This window comes from Xyrauchen texanus, chromosome 38 (assembly GCF_025860055.1).
Source record: "Xyrauchen texanus isolate HMW12.3.18 chromosome 38, RBS_HiC_50CHRs, whole genome shotgun sequence".
Classification (NCBI taxonomy): Eukaryota; Metazoa; Chordata; class Actinopteri; order Cypriniformes; family Catostomidae; genus Xyrauchen; species Xyrauchen texanus.
Window position 1 is genome coordinate 10,500,057 of NC_068313.1, and position 14,623 is coordinate 10,514,679.

The 14,623-nt window shown below is 44.1% G+C and overlaps 1 protein-coding gene across 1 annotated transcript in view; it reads left to right on the top strand.

The window, feature by feature from the left end:
• The window catches only part of LOC127631479 (conserved oligomeric Golgi complex subunit 6-like), a 109,606-nt gene that overhangs the window by 4,129 nt on the left and 90,854 nt on the right, over window positions 1-14,623 (top strand). The gene's annotated exons all lie outside the window — the stretch shown is intronic.

Consider the following 14,623-nt stretch of genomic DNA (forward strand, 5'->3'; position numbering starts at 1 on the left):
TATAAATATGTAAATGTATTTATATGGCCGGTGACCATAACAGTGCAAGAGGCATCAGGAGGTAGAAGTTATGTGCAAAAAAAATATATATATATATATGTAATCCGAGTGGGATGTAGTGTTCAGCGCCTGAGTTTAGAGTTCTAGCATTAAGCACAGCACTATGCCATAAGTCATAAGCGCAAAGTTAGTAGGCATGGCCATTAGGTTTTGGTATTTTCGTGCAAGCATGCACCAAGTCTAGGCACAAGTAGGTTTGGCAAAATGGCCCACGTGACAACCGCACAGCCGGGTCTGGCCACAACGCCTCGTCAACATCACAGGCAATATCTTCCCTTGCCAGACATCGAGGGAAGAAGCGCCTTGAGTGCCTTATCCATCCCTGAATTGCACCCACATCAATCTCATCACATGCCTCTTCCATGGCCTGCACAAGAGGCATGCGCACAAAGGGCTGCCGGTCGTATACCTTCCACCGCCATGCCGAAAATAACTCTTCTATGGGGTTCAGAAATGGAGAGTATGGTGGGTGGTATTGCACGAGAAATGTTGGGTGGTCAGCAAACCAGTTTTGGACTGGGGCTGCACGATGAAAGCTCACGTTGTCCCATACTACAACGTACCGGTTTCTTTGATGGTCTGCATCATTCATACGCTCCGGTGGTATGAGAATGTTGTGAAGTCTGTCCAGAAATGTGAGAATATGGGCTGTGTTGTATGGTCCAAGGTTGGCATGACGGTGGAGGACACCATGCATACTGGAGATGGCAGCGCACATTGTGATGTTCCCACCACGTTGGCCAGGAACATCTATAATGGCTCTGTGTCCAATGACGTTTCTCCCCCTTCTTCTGGTCTTTGCTAGGTTGATCCCAGCCTCATCTATAAAGATGAACTCATGTGGGATTGCATGAGCATCCATTGCCAGTACTCCCTGAAAACAAAGAACAAAAATCAGTCAATATGGTGTTATCCAGTAAACTGGGAAACAATGTTGCGTGTAGTGTACTGCAGTCAATATAGTACTTACATCCACATATGCTCGTCTGACCTCTTTGTTTCTTTGAGAGTTTCTCTCAAACGGCACCTTATAAAGTTGTTTCATTCTGATTTGGTTTCGCTTGAGAATGCGAGCCAATGTGGACAGACTGACTCGTTGAATGTTGTTGAATAAGGTGTTGTCTTGGATGATGTGGCTTTGAATTTCTCGTAATCTGATTTCATTATGTTCCAAAACCAAGTTTACAATGCCAGCTTCCTGTACCCCGGTGAACATTTGACCCCTTCCTCCACCATGGTGTCGTCTCTCAGTCCTTTAGAAAAAATAAAATAAAAAAATATATAGGGCTTGGACAATGCAGCCTAAATATTTTTCCCCCACAGTAGAGTACATTGTACAGGAAACTTGTACAGTTCATGAATGGCTGATGTCATACACTAAGTAAACAGGTGTCACCCAACTGATACACTATGACATGGGGTGTACTACATGTTGTAGAACAATACAAGGAAAGCGGTGTCAACTTAAAGGGTAAGTCTTTTAATCTTTTCTTTTCAGTGTCAACTTAAAGGGTCAGTCTTTTAATCTTTTCTCTCAGGGTATCCAGAGACAGTCTTTTCTTCTTTTCTCTCTCTCTTGCTCCGTCGCTCCTGCCCTTTTTATGCCGCTCTCCTCATGTTACTGCAATCAGACACAGGTGTTAGTCATCATTTAGCTCAGGTGTGAGCGCCCTTACCGCTTTTCTCCCGGACGGGCGCTTGACCACGCCCCGCTGCCACATACCCCCACCGCCCGACTCAGGCCGGGCGTCATCCGCCCGCCTACCACTCCCCCATTTCTGGAGAGGAAGTCAGCGGCAGCCATCTGCACCCCGGTCTGTGGACCACCTTGAACTTAAAAGGCTGGAGGGCCAGATACCAACGGGTGATCCGGGCGTTCAGTATCTTTCATGCGGTGGAGCCACTGCAGTGGGCGTGATCCGAGCAGAGGGTGAAGGCTCGCCCCAGCAGGTAGTATCGGAGGGTGAGGACCGCCCACTTGATGGCCAAACACTCCTTCTCTACGGTGCTGTACTTAGTCTCCCTCAAGGAGAGCTTCCGGCTAATGTACAGCACCGGGCGTTCCTCTCCCTCCACCAACTGCGAGAGCACGGCGCCCAACCCTCTGTCTGAAGCGTCCGTCTGCAAAACAAAAGGGAGAGAGAAGTCAGGTGCATGCAAAAGCGGCCCCCACAAAGTGCAGCTTTAATCTCTGTAAACGCCTGTTGGCACTGCTCTGACCACTGGACCGGATCTGGAGCCCCCTTTTTAGTAAGGTCAGTCAGCGGGCTGGTGACATCCGAATAATTAGGTACAAACCGTCTGTAATAGCCAGCCAGCCCCAGGAACTGCCTCACCCCCTTTTTGGTCTTGGGTCTAGGGCAAGTCGCAATCGCCGCGGTCTTGTCAATTTGGGGTCGCACCTGGCCATGACCCAAGTGGAACCCCAGATACCGTACCTCCACACGCTCAACCGCAGCACTTTTCGGGTTTGCCGTGAGCCCGCCGCCGCAGCGATCTCAGGACGGCCCTCAGATGTTGCAAGTGCCGCTGCCAATCATTGCTATAAATGATGATATCATCTAGATAAGCAGCGGCGTAAGCAGTATGTGGTCTGAGGATCCTATCCATGAGGCGCTGAAACGTGGCTGGTGCCCGAACAAACCGAGCGGAAGCGTCACGCAATTGGTGTAATCCGAACGGCGTGGTGAAGGCCGTTTTTTCACGGGATATTGGTGTCAAGGGGATCTGCCAATAACCCTTCGTTAGATCCAAGGTCGAATAAAACCGAGCAGAACCTAACCGATTGAGCAGTTCATCAACACGGGGCATTGGGTACGCGTCAAATTTAGACACCGCGTTGACTTTTCTATAATCCACACAGAAACGTACAGACCCGTCGCTCTTGGAAACAAGGACGACCGGGCTGGACCAATCGCTGTGAGATTCTTCTATTACTCCCATGTCCATCATCGCGTCCAATTCTTCCCGAACTATTTTCTTTTTATGCTCGGGCAAGCGATAAGGGCGGCAACGTACCACTACGCCCGGCTCGGTCTCGATATGGTGTTGTATGATGTCTGTACGGCCCGGTAGAGGAGAGAACACGTCTGCAAACTCCTTTTGTAGTTCGGAAACCTCTGCGAGTTGGCGTGGTGAGAGGTGGTCTCCACAAGGAACCGGGATGTTAGGGTCGCAGGCTTTGTTTACCTCCGGTCCGAGCTCCGCCCTCTCGGAACTACCGTTGCCAACGTCACAGAGGCCGCCTCTTCCCTCCACAATTTCAGGAGGTTGAGGTGATATATTTGACGCGCCCCTCTATCGGTACGTTTAACTTCATAATCGAGGTCCCCTACTCGTCGTGTGACCTCAAAGGGTCCTTGCCACTTAGCGAGTAATTTTGAGCTCGATGTTGGGAGTAATACAAGCACTTTATCTCCGGTGCAAATTCCGTAGCTGAGCACCCCTGTCATACAGCCGGCGTTGGCGTTCTTGAGCCTGGAGCAAATTCTCCTGTGTTAATTGCCCCAGTGTGTGGAGTTTTGCTCGAAGATCAAGAACGTATTGAATTTCATTTTTGGCACTAGAAGGTCCCTCCTCCCACGTTTCACGGATGACGTTGAGGAAAATCCCGTGGAGGCTTGCGGGACCTCTCGTACTGCGAATAACAGGGGGTCCAGCCACTTATCCCAATTCCTAGCGTCTTCGTGCACGAATTTACGAATCATATTTTTGAGTGTTTTATTAAATCGTTCCACCAGCCCATCCGTCTGCGGATGGTACACGCTGGTGCTGAATCGACTTAACGCTCAATAATTCATAAAGTTCGCGAAGTGTTCGTGACATAAACGTAGTGCCTTGGTCGGTGAGGATTTCTTTCAGATCCCCCACCGGAGATTATCTTGAAGAGTGCCCGGCAACACTGCGTGCTGAGATGTTGCTCAGAGGCACTGCTTCCGGATATCGCGTTGCGTAATCCACCAGGACTAACACAAAGCGATGTCCGCGTGACGTCCATTCTAATGGCCCGGCGAGGTCTATTCCAATTCTCTCGAAGGGAACCTCGATCAATGGAAGGGGCGCAAAGGCGCTTTTGGGGTGGCGGTGGGTTTACCAGCTGACATTCGCGCACGCCGCACACCACCTGCGGACGTCGCCGCCAATGCCCGGCCAATAGAAACGGGCTATTAGACGGAAAAGTGTTTTCCGTTCCCTAGGTGACCGGCCATAGGATTATAGTGAGCCGCCTGGAAAACCATTTCCCGGCGGCTCCGTGGGATCAACAATTGTGTCACCTCCTCCTTTGTTTGAGCGTCCTGCGTCACTCTATATAACCGATCTTTAATAAGCGAAAAATCACGGATATGAAATGGCGACACCCGGCCGGAGTTGTTGACCATCGATTACTCTCACTTGGTCAAAGCGTGCTTAAGGGTTTCATCCCGCGACTGCTCCAAGGGGAAGTCCCCTCAGGGAACTCCCTGAGAGGAGGGGTGACCCCTCGCCCCTTCCCTCGTCACTCGGAGCAGCTGAGGACGGCCCCGGCTCCGCCTCCCCTGCCAAAGCATCGCACATCACACACCTCCTCACTTTCATGCAGGACCCATCCGCACAAACTCCCTCTAATACATTTCTAAAATTCGGCCAATCAGTACCCAAGATTAGCGGATGGGTGAGGCGGGAACTAACCACTGCCTCCACACTATGTTTTTCTCCCCGGAATTTGATTGCTAAAGTCACCATGGGGTACTTGTGAATATCCCTATGCACACACCTCACCCTCACCCGTTTAGCTGTGCCCAAAGCCCCGGGTTGAACCAAGCGTTGGTGGATGGTGGTCTGATTACAGCCGGTATCCATCAATGCTTGGTATGTACCCCCCTGGATCCTTACTGGGACCCGGTACGCTCCAGCCCGACCGGGGGCAGCCTGCGGGACATCGGAGACCCGCACCACCGTCCCCACCTCCATCAGCGGACACTGATGCCGGAAGTGGTCCGGGTCTCCGCATCTCCAACAGACCGGCCCAGGCGCCACGGCCGCACCCGTGCTGGCGGGCGCCACCACCTGAGGAGGAGAGCGGCTGAAGGACGGGGAAGGGTTAGGCGGGTTCTCCCACAGCCGGGAAGTTGGTCTGATGTATCCTCCACACCTGCGGGGGGCAGGAACGGGCCCTGGGGAGAGAGCAGAGCGAGAGGGAACGGGGGGTAAAACAGGGGAAGACACAGGGGAAGGGAGAGAGAGAGAGGGGAGGGCTCATCTGCCCTCGGCATCGCCGCCAGGTGGTCCTCCGCGAGCTGAACAGCTGCCTCCAGCGACGCCGGGCGGTGGCACTGGACCCATTCCGCCGTTCTCCTGGGCAGTCTTTGCGTAAATTGCTCCAGTACCACCTGATCGATGACTCCTCGACGTCGCTGTCCCCGCGAGCAGCCACCGCCGACAAGCGTCCCGGAGCCATTGAACAAACGCAAACGGGCGGTCGGACTTCTCCAGCTTCATGCTCCGGAAGAGCTGGCGATTCTCTTCCGGGCTCCGACCAACCCGCTGCAGAATGGCCCTCTTCAGGTCAGAGTAAGCCAGGAGGTTCGTCGCTGGCAGTTGTTGTGCCGCTGAGCTGTGCTTCCCGGACAGGAGAGGAATTAGACGGGCTGCCCACTGTTCGGGCGGCCAGCCCCAGATTTCAGCCGTCCTCTCAAATAGGTCGAGGAAGGCCTCAGGATCGTCTGCCACCCCCATCTTCTGTAACATGGGCGGGGCAGCGTAGCGTGGTGTCCGGGGTCGCGGCTGGGGCTGACGCAGCCTCCTGGCTGAGGAGGCTCCGGATAGCGAGTCGGTCCTCTGCCTGAGCCCGCATGATCTCGAAGAACCGCCGATCTTGATCCTGCCGGAGCTCAAGCAGGGATTGTTGGTGGCCTTGATGGAGATTAGCGAGGGACTGGAGGATTTCCGCCAGCTGGGAGGACTCTATGGGGCGACCTTGTTCCATCACAAAAAAAATAAATGGTCCCGGGTTTCTGCACCAATGTAGAACAATACAAGGAAAGCGGTGTCAGCTTAAAGGGTAAGTCTTTTAATCTTTTCTTTTCAGTGTCAACTTAAAGGGTCAGTCTTTTAATCTTTTCTCTCAGGGTATCCAGAGACAGTCTTTTCTTCTTTTCTCTCTCTCTTGCTCCGTCGCTCCTGCCCTTTTTATGCCGCTCTCCTCATGTTACTGCAATCAGACACAGGTGTTAGTCATCATTTAGCTCAGGTGTGAGCGCCCTTACCGCTTTTCTCTCCCGGACGGGCACTTGACCACGCCCCCGCTGCCACACATGTGTACTACATGAAATTTTGGTTACATACCTGTTCTCCAGTCTAAAGGTCTGGATGACATGAGGCGACAGTAAAACGGCTCGAGTTTGGCTGCACTCTCTGTTCAGCCTCACGCATTGTCAGCCCATGGTTGATGACATGATCTACTAAGGTCTACTATGATTTCATTTGAAAGTGTTTGTCTTCTTTGGCCATGAACTCCTCTACCTGCTCTACCCCTACCTCCCCTCTTATTCTCAACCTCCCTCTTCCTCTCTCTGCAACGTCTTCCATTGTTGTTGTAAAAAAAAAAAGGTGCTCACCTGTGGTCTTTTCATAGTGCTTACATCCTGATTGAAGTGTTAACAATTAACCATTGAGGTGTTTGGCCAGGTGGCACATGTATTGGCCAATTAGCTCATGTAGTGTCATTTTGAATGGCAGTGTTTTGAAATGGCAAACATGTGACTTTATGTCAGATTGTTGTGTCTTATGCAGAGAACTGTTTTCAGTGCATTTAAAAAGTGCCATTTTGAAATGCTAAATGTGTGTAAAGCAGAAAATGTGTTTAGACTTTTGGAGACTTGAGAAGAAGTTTTGCTCTCTGTGTGTCAGTTTAAATAATTGTGCTGTGCATGTCATTTTAGTGTGTTAGCAATTGGAAAAAACTGTAACTGCGTTTTGATGATTGTCGGGCATATTTCTATGACTGTGACACGCTCCTTTTATATGCATGACAAATGTGATTCTCGTCAGGATTTGGATGTTTCTGCCATAAAATTACAGCGAATGTATTATTAATCATTTACATCTACTGACACACAAATCTAACTTGTAAAGCACTTCACTTCTACCGGTCAAGTTTGATTTGGAACAGTTATATTCATTTATTGATAAATGAAACCAAAAATATTACTAAATTGCAATTACACTTCAAACTGAGCAAAAATATAATAAAAATAACAAAGTGGTCAATACCATACCAATTCAAAAACATTTTACTCTCTATAACTTCTTCCACTTTGTTTTGCAGTGTCTTAAAAATCACTCCGCAACAACAGGTGAAAAAATACCATTGCAAATTAGATCATACAAACAACTGTACATTTAAACAATAATAATAATAATAATTGAAAAATAAACCGTGACCTTCTGTATAGTTTAACACATATCTCATACATTTTTGTTTCATATAAGATGGCTACAACTCTGATCGGTAGGGACATAATTTGATGTTATTTATTACCACCTGCTGGTGTAATCTCTAAACTGCAAATGCAGGAACTGAGTTTAAACTTTGCGATGAGTTACGAAGTGGTTTTCAAATATTTGAGCGCATTGACCTGTTTCTCAGGAAAATTGTGATTTGCGCCACTTTATTAACAAACAATACACAAACAGTTTGCACGCATACACCCACAATAGCGCAAACACTCCCACCCATGCCCACTTGCGCTTTGCGCTGGCACGAAAATTGTGATTAGAATTAGCGCTTTTACGAAAATTGGATAAGACGTTGCAAATGGTCGTTGCGTGTAGCGATGTGCTTTGTGTGCTCACGAAAAAAGAGCCTTTAGTCTTAAATGGCTCTGAAGGCTCAAGTTCACACTCAAGTCTCAGCATATCATTATTTGCAATAATTGCTATAACTATTATTATGTTTTTGTTAACCTGCATTACATTACTGCATGGGCAACTTATTATATTTTGATAAACGACTGCAACTTTTATTGGTTTATTTTTTGGGGAATAATTTGCATTGTGAATTGTTCAGAAATGAGACCAGCAATGTGTATTTAGAAATGGAATAGGGTCAGTTTTGATTTTATGTCGAAATTCTGCCATATCTGTCGGACTCAGTTTGGTGTTTGTTTTAGCTTGACAATTTTCAAATTTTGGACCATTTGCAAAAATTGTTACACCAATTGTAAGCAAATTGTAATTTGTAACATGCAAACAACACATTTTTATTTTACTCTCTTTTGATACATCAACATTTAGCCGTACGTGAGTAAAACACCGTTGTTGTTTTTTTCATCTTTTCTGGTGACACTCGTGCAGATTTGCAAGATTAATTTAAAGCTCTTTTCTCTGTAATTGCTGAAAATTTTGCATGCCTTCCAGACTGTCACAGTGATCTATTTCTGGTAAACATCACAGTGTTTGACTATCCTTGGCAGAATAGCAGAAATAGACACTGTTCTCTCCTACAGCACTGTCTGCACGGCAGTCTATCTATCTGAACGGATGACGATGCCACTGCTGTGCTCCACATTTCCATTTCCATTTATATATCAGAGAAATCTGAAAGAGTGTGCACATGTTCACAGATGAGCTGAGCACTGTGAAGTCCAACTTTTGATGAATCCATCATCTTCTGCTGCAATATTTTACCTCTGTTTGTTGTGTTTCTTGTTAATAGTCCCTTACTGTATCTGTTTTGCTTCTTGATATGAATGCGACTGATTACAAGCTAGCTGCTGATAACGACACAACGTGATACACAATAAGTCATAATGACAGCTGCCCTCAATCCAAGAGGATTCAGGAATATGTGGCAGGATGCCATGTTTGGTTACTATATGTTTGGTTGAAAGACATGCTATCAGGGAACTTGGCTGCAGGTCTGGGACTCGACATGAGGGCACAGACTGATATATCGAGGCACTAGCTTGAGAATATCTCCCACTTCCTGCCACCACATATCAGCTTTATGGCCCTCACTGGTGAAGTGTGCTTGTTTATGGCCATTAAAAGACTGCCAGTGAAAGTCATTTGGGTGTAATTGATAGGAGAGAGGGCTGACGCGATGGTGACACTGGGTAACAGCGTGCCATCTGTTGGGCCAATACGACAGAGAGAGACACCAAAATCCCTTTGAAGCAAGTCAGTTTACTTGGCTTGTTTCTTTGAAACATCCCAGGGCAGTATTTTCTATGTATGTAATGGGGATACAAGTACAGCTCCAATTGACTTGAATGGGGAAAGACTGAAATCTCAAATCTTTCTCAAACTTACTCTTCGATAACATTTAAAATCAACAATGCAATATAAATAGTTTCTTTAGCTCCAATAACATTATTTATTTATTTTCTCAGGTTTGTCTAGCTCAGTTTTTCTCAATCCTTTCATTGAGTACCTGCAACACTACACATTTTGGATGCCGTTCTTATTTGACACCCAGTGACAACCCAATTGAACAACAAACAACCTGCTTAATGCTACACAATTGGGCCCTCAGCTGATTAGCAAAACTATTTCAACACAATAACATTAGCTAGCAGTTTAGCAGAGGCCTATAGCTGTGCACTTGGTGTACACCGTAGCTACAACACACAACTCCTACAGTTGTGATCCTGAAGCGTCAGATTGTCCCAACATAGTGAGAACTGCACCAACTTTCAGATTGTCCCAACAAAGTGGGAACTGCACCATCTTTCAGGAGTAACAGTCTTGGTTGTCATTGTACTGCTGACGATTAATGGTAAAAATCCATTTTAACCACTAATTCCTCAATTCTTCTGCCTTTGGAAGTCCAAACAAAGAGGTTTTACTTTCGCAGTGAAGAAAACACAGTCTTCACGACGTAGCGACAACACTAACCCAACTCATCCTGGCCTTGGCTATAGCTAACTTTGTTTGTGGGCTGGCCAAAGTAGCCCTTAGGCGGGCATTATGCAAATTTGTTACATGGTGACGTAGATACTTTAGGGAAGAAATGGCTGGACTACAAACTTGGTGTTTCATGTAGTTCAGGAGCAGTGTTTTCTGTGGGAGAAAATAACTCCCTTTTGTGTGGACTTTGTGCTTTGTAACTTTGCAGAACTTTTACATGCACAAACAGCTATATTACACACTAAAGGAAATAAGCATAATAGAGCTCTTTAAGTCAAGAGCCTCCACTTTTTCTCTGGCTTTACTGGCCAGAGGAGATACTGACAGCAGTGATGGACAGCTGGCATCTCTATGTCACCATCAGTTGTGTACTCATCCAGTGAGAGAGTTTGACTAAATCCACAGAGAGACACACAGAGTTGAACAGGTGGGAGATTAAATCGAACAGAGAGAGAGAAACATCAAAGATGTGCTTCTGAAAGCCTGTTAAGACTATAATGAGGTCATTTATCCAGAAGGTCTTGTAATGGAATGCTGTCAGGATATATTTGTTCATGACAAAAAATTATGATCAGCATTTGTTTAATGTTCTCAAAACACAGAAAGTGCAAACATGGAACTAAATGCAAACATGCAATAATTCAATAATAAAACCCAATGACATAATATTATATGTTTAAAGTTGTTTTTGCCACTGACTTGCAGTTCTCTGCTTTATTTCTCATTATTTAAATTGAAATTCCTCTCATTTCACTTTTATCCAAAGGTTAACGTTGTTTTAGAGTCCTTTATTTGTCCTTTGCGTATTCTCAGTCTGATTGGGACAAATAAAAATTACTTCCTATAATAACAGTGTCCCTTATGGGTATAACCAGTCATATCCATTTTACCTCATTGTCCCTTACAGACTCACATTTAGTGCTCTATGAATATAGAGCGTTTCTCTGCCTTGTGTTGTCCTGCTGTCCTATTGGGACACAGCCTATCTTTTTGACATTTTCATCAGCCAGATGGGATTGTGCCTGCTTGTCCGGCTGCTTTTTTACCTTGCCTGAATATGCCTGTGCCCAGAGGGACAGCTGTGCAAGGGACAGGTCAGGGCATTGCTTGTCATGCTTTCATAGAGGACAGAAAGCAGGATCTAAAATATTAATACACACCTGCTGGTGTTCAGCTGGTGTTCAGCTAATGTTCAATCTCGTTCAATCTGGAGATTGTCCTGCCAAATTACCTTACTATGGCATAGTGGAGTTCACACTGCACTTAAATCCAATCTTTAGGACTGACTGTCTCATTGCAAGTGATGAAGTCAGATGCAATTGTAGTCAATATTCTGTATATCTTCATCTGTTGCCACAGAAAAGACAAATAGCCTCTTAAACTCTGAGAAGGCAGTATATGGCAAGCCGTTTTTAACAGTTAAAACACTGAAGTCCCGGGGTGCATAAGTTAGGCATATGTGGTAGTATTTGAAAGCTTAGAATCTCAACTTTTCAGAGAACCCCATCACTGTTTAGTTACACAAAATAACAAAATCAGGCCTGGAAAAATTTATGTTGCAAATTGGCCACACCTAGAGGTTACATTGCAGAAGTATTAAAATGAATATTATAGTTCTTCGCATAGCACTTAAATAGACAAGGCATATATCAAATTAATGCTCTCATTCTCAAGAATTCGATTATACTGTTGCTGCCATAATACCACAGTTTGCATTATTTTATCTATATTATAAGTGAAATGTTATTTTGGTAAGGCATAAATTGCAAACGTCTCTTTTCTGTGCTGACCACTGATCTGTAAACCCGGATGAATAATCCAATGTTGTGCCAACAATGTTTAGAACAAAATACATATTCCGGTAGAAAAAGTATGAGAAACAAATCATCAGCAATATTGGTCCCATCTATAGAAGATGAAATGTTACACATCATTGTAAAGCTGGGAGTCTGAAACATTTCAGGCAGAAGCCCAAAAATACTGCAGAGTATAAGAAGTGTAGCTGTCATTGTGGAAAGAGAGTACCGAAAACTGGAAATGTTGCATCAAATTTGAACTTTGATCAAATGCGCTATGACATACTGTAGGGCTGCCCGATTTGGGGTAAATGTCATATTGTGATTATTGAGTTTACACTGGTGGCCAAAGTTTGCTGTTTTTAAAGGAAATTGGTAATTTAATTCACCAAAGTGTCATTCAACTGATCACAACCTATAATCATGACATAACTGATGTAAAAAGTAGCACCATCGCTATTTTGAAAAAAGTAATTGTTTATCAAATCTAGAAAGGGCCCATTTCTATTACTCCAGCACCTTATCCTTGAGTAATCATGCTAAATTGCTAATTTGGTACTAGAAAATCACTTGCCATTATATCAAACAAAGCTGAAAGCTATTTGGTTCATTAAATGACATTGAAACAACATTGTTTGTTTTTGAGTTGTCACAGTATGCAATAGACTGGCAAGTCTTAAGGTCAATGTTAGGTCAAAAATGGCAAAAAAGAAACAGCTTTCTCTAGAAATTCATCAGTCAATCATTGTTTTGAGGAATGAAGGCTATACAATGCTTGAAATTGCCAAAAAACTGAAGAATTCATACAAATGTATACTCTACAGTCTTCAAAGACAAAGGACAACTGGCTCTAACAAGGACAGAAAGAGATGTGGAAGGCCAGATGTACAACTAAACAAGAGATTTAGTTTGAGAAATAGACACCTCACATGTCCTCAGCTGACAGCTTCATTGAATTGTACCCGCTCAACACCAGTTTCATGTACAACAGTAAAGACTCAGGGGTGTAGTTATGGGAAGAATTTCAAAGACAAACAAAAAGAAAGGTCCTGACTATTAATGTCCTGACTATACATTGTGATCAGTTGAATGCAACTTTGTAAGTACCAATAAAAGTACCAATTTCTTTCCATAAGAGCAAAATCTGTAAATTATTCCAAACCTTTGGCCGTCAGTGTAAGTAACAAAATATACTGACTGTTCTGGCTCCGTTTTCTGATTTTAGGGTTTGAGAACCCCAGTAAAAATGCTTGATGACAGAATTACAATCAGCGTTTGTGATGGTGTGCGACTGTGAGTGCGATCACTGATAAAAACATTCAGATCAACGTGATGTCTTTTTAGTTCTTCAGGAAAAGAAGATAATTGGCCACTTGACGAGACGCCCAGCGACAGAATTATATATATTTTTTTCTTAATCCCCTTTTCTCCCCAATTTGACAAGCCCAATTCACCAATGCTCTATAATTCCTTGTGGTGGTGAGTTCAGAGAATTTTTAAGAAAAATAAATAAAATTCTCCTTGTGGGAACTCCTTCGTGGCAATTTTAATCTTCACTCCTTGTGGGTATACCATAACAATCTCGCTTTGTATTTATTGGATATTCTGCACAAGAATTCAAAGCAAGAACAAGTGGTAGACCTTGATGAGTGAATTAATCGCCCCCTTTACCACACTTTTCATGTGTCCCCGAACTGCCATCCATTCATAAAGAGATTTATTGCATTTAACACAAAGTCTACACACCCAACATAAAACTACATACAAACATAGAGTATTTTTTATCCGAAAGATTTCCTTTTTTTGTTTTGTTTGATTATTCCTCTTTTCTGAAGTTTATAGCTCTGTCACAAATACGCAGTTGCAATTTTTTGTGTTTTCGAGTGCCCTAAATTTGTTTTTTTGTTGTTGTCATTTGTATTTGAAAACAAACTGAATAATAATATTTATTTTTCAAATATCTTGGAGTGTGAATTTTTTGTATATGTATATGCTTAGTGGGGTTTTACTTTCTGACATAATTTGGCAGTTTATTTATACTGTCTGTTGCCTGAATTGAGCTTTAATATTATCGGGTATAACATCGCTACAGTGTGATGCAGGACCAAGGTGCTCCGAGTATTTTGTAATCATTGCTTGTTGGTTGCTAGGGTGTTCTGTGTGGTTGCGTAGTTACTTACTGGCCCGATTCATAAGAGCCCATGCCTTTATAGGTCTTTTTAATAGGAAGACATCTTTTTCAAACAAAGAGTGAGTAGTTTTAATTCATTATTTAATTCACAACTTTTATATTGCTTCATAAAAGCCTGTATTCAAAAAGATTGTGTGGATAAATAGGTTTGCATTGCATTTTAAACACATTGTCTGCTGTATTTTAAGCATACAAAAATAGGCTTAGTGGTGTAACACAGAAGGTGCGCTGCTTCTGCAACCAGTTAGTATAAGCACCAAAATTAATATGTGCAGCTTACGTGCTGCAGGCCTTTCTTGAATCTGAGACACTAAAATACTATCTGTATATTAATAGTTGAGTGATCCCGGACAAGCCCCCATTTTATAATGTTACAGACATTTTGTGTCATGATTGATGGAAAATATTCTACTTGGAAATCAGGAATATTATAATCGGTTTTCCATGTGGAATGTGATTTTGGATTAGTAAAAACCTGATTTCTTGCAGTTTTGTGCTGTTCAGTCCACAAACAACTATACTGATTTGATGAGCCCCCACTTTATGTACTCCTCTTTAAATCCCTAGACAAGGGGTGTCAAACTCAATTTCAGGCCGGGCCACTTCAGCATTATATATGCCCACAAAGGGCCGGTTGAAAATCTGATTTGGCAGCAACCATGCAATATCCAATAATATTGCATATTTT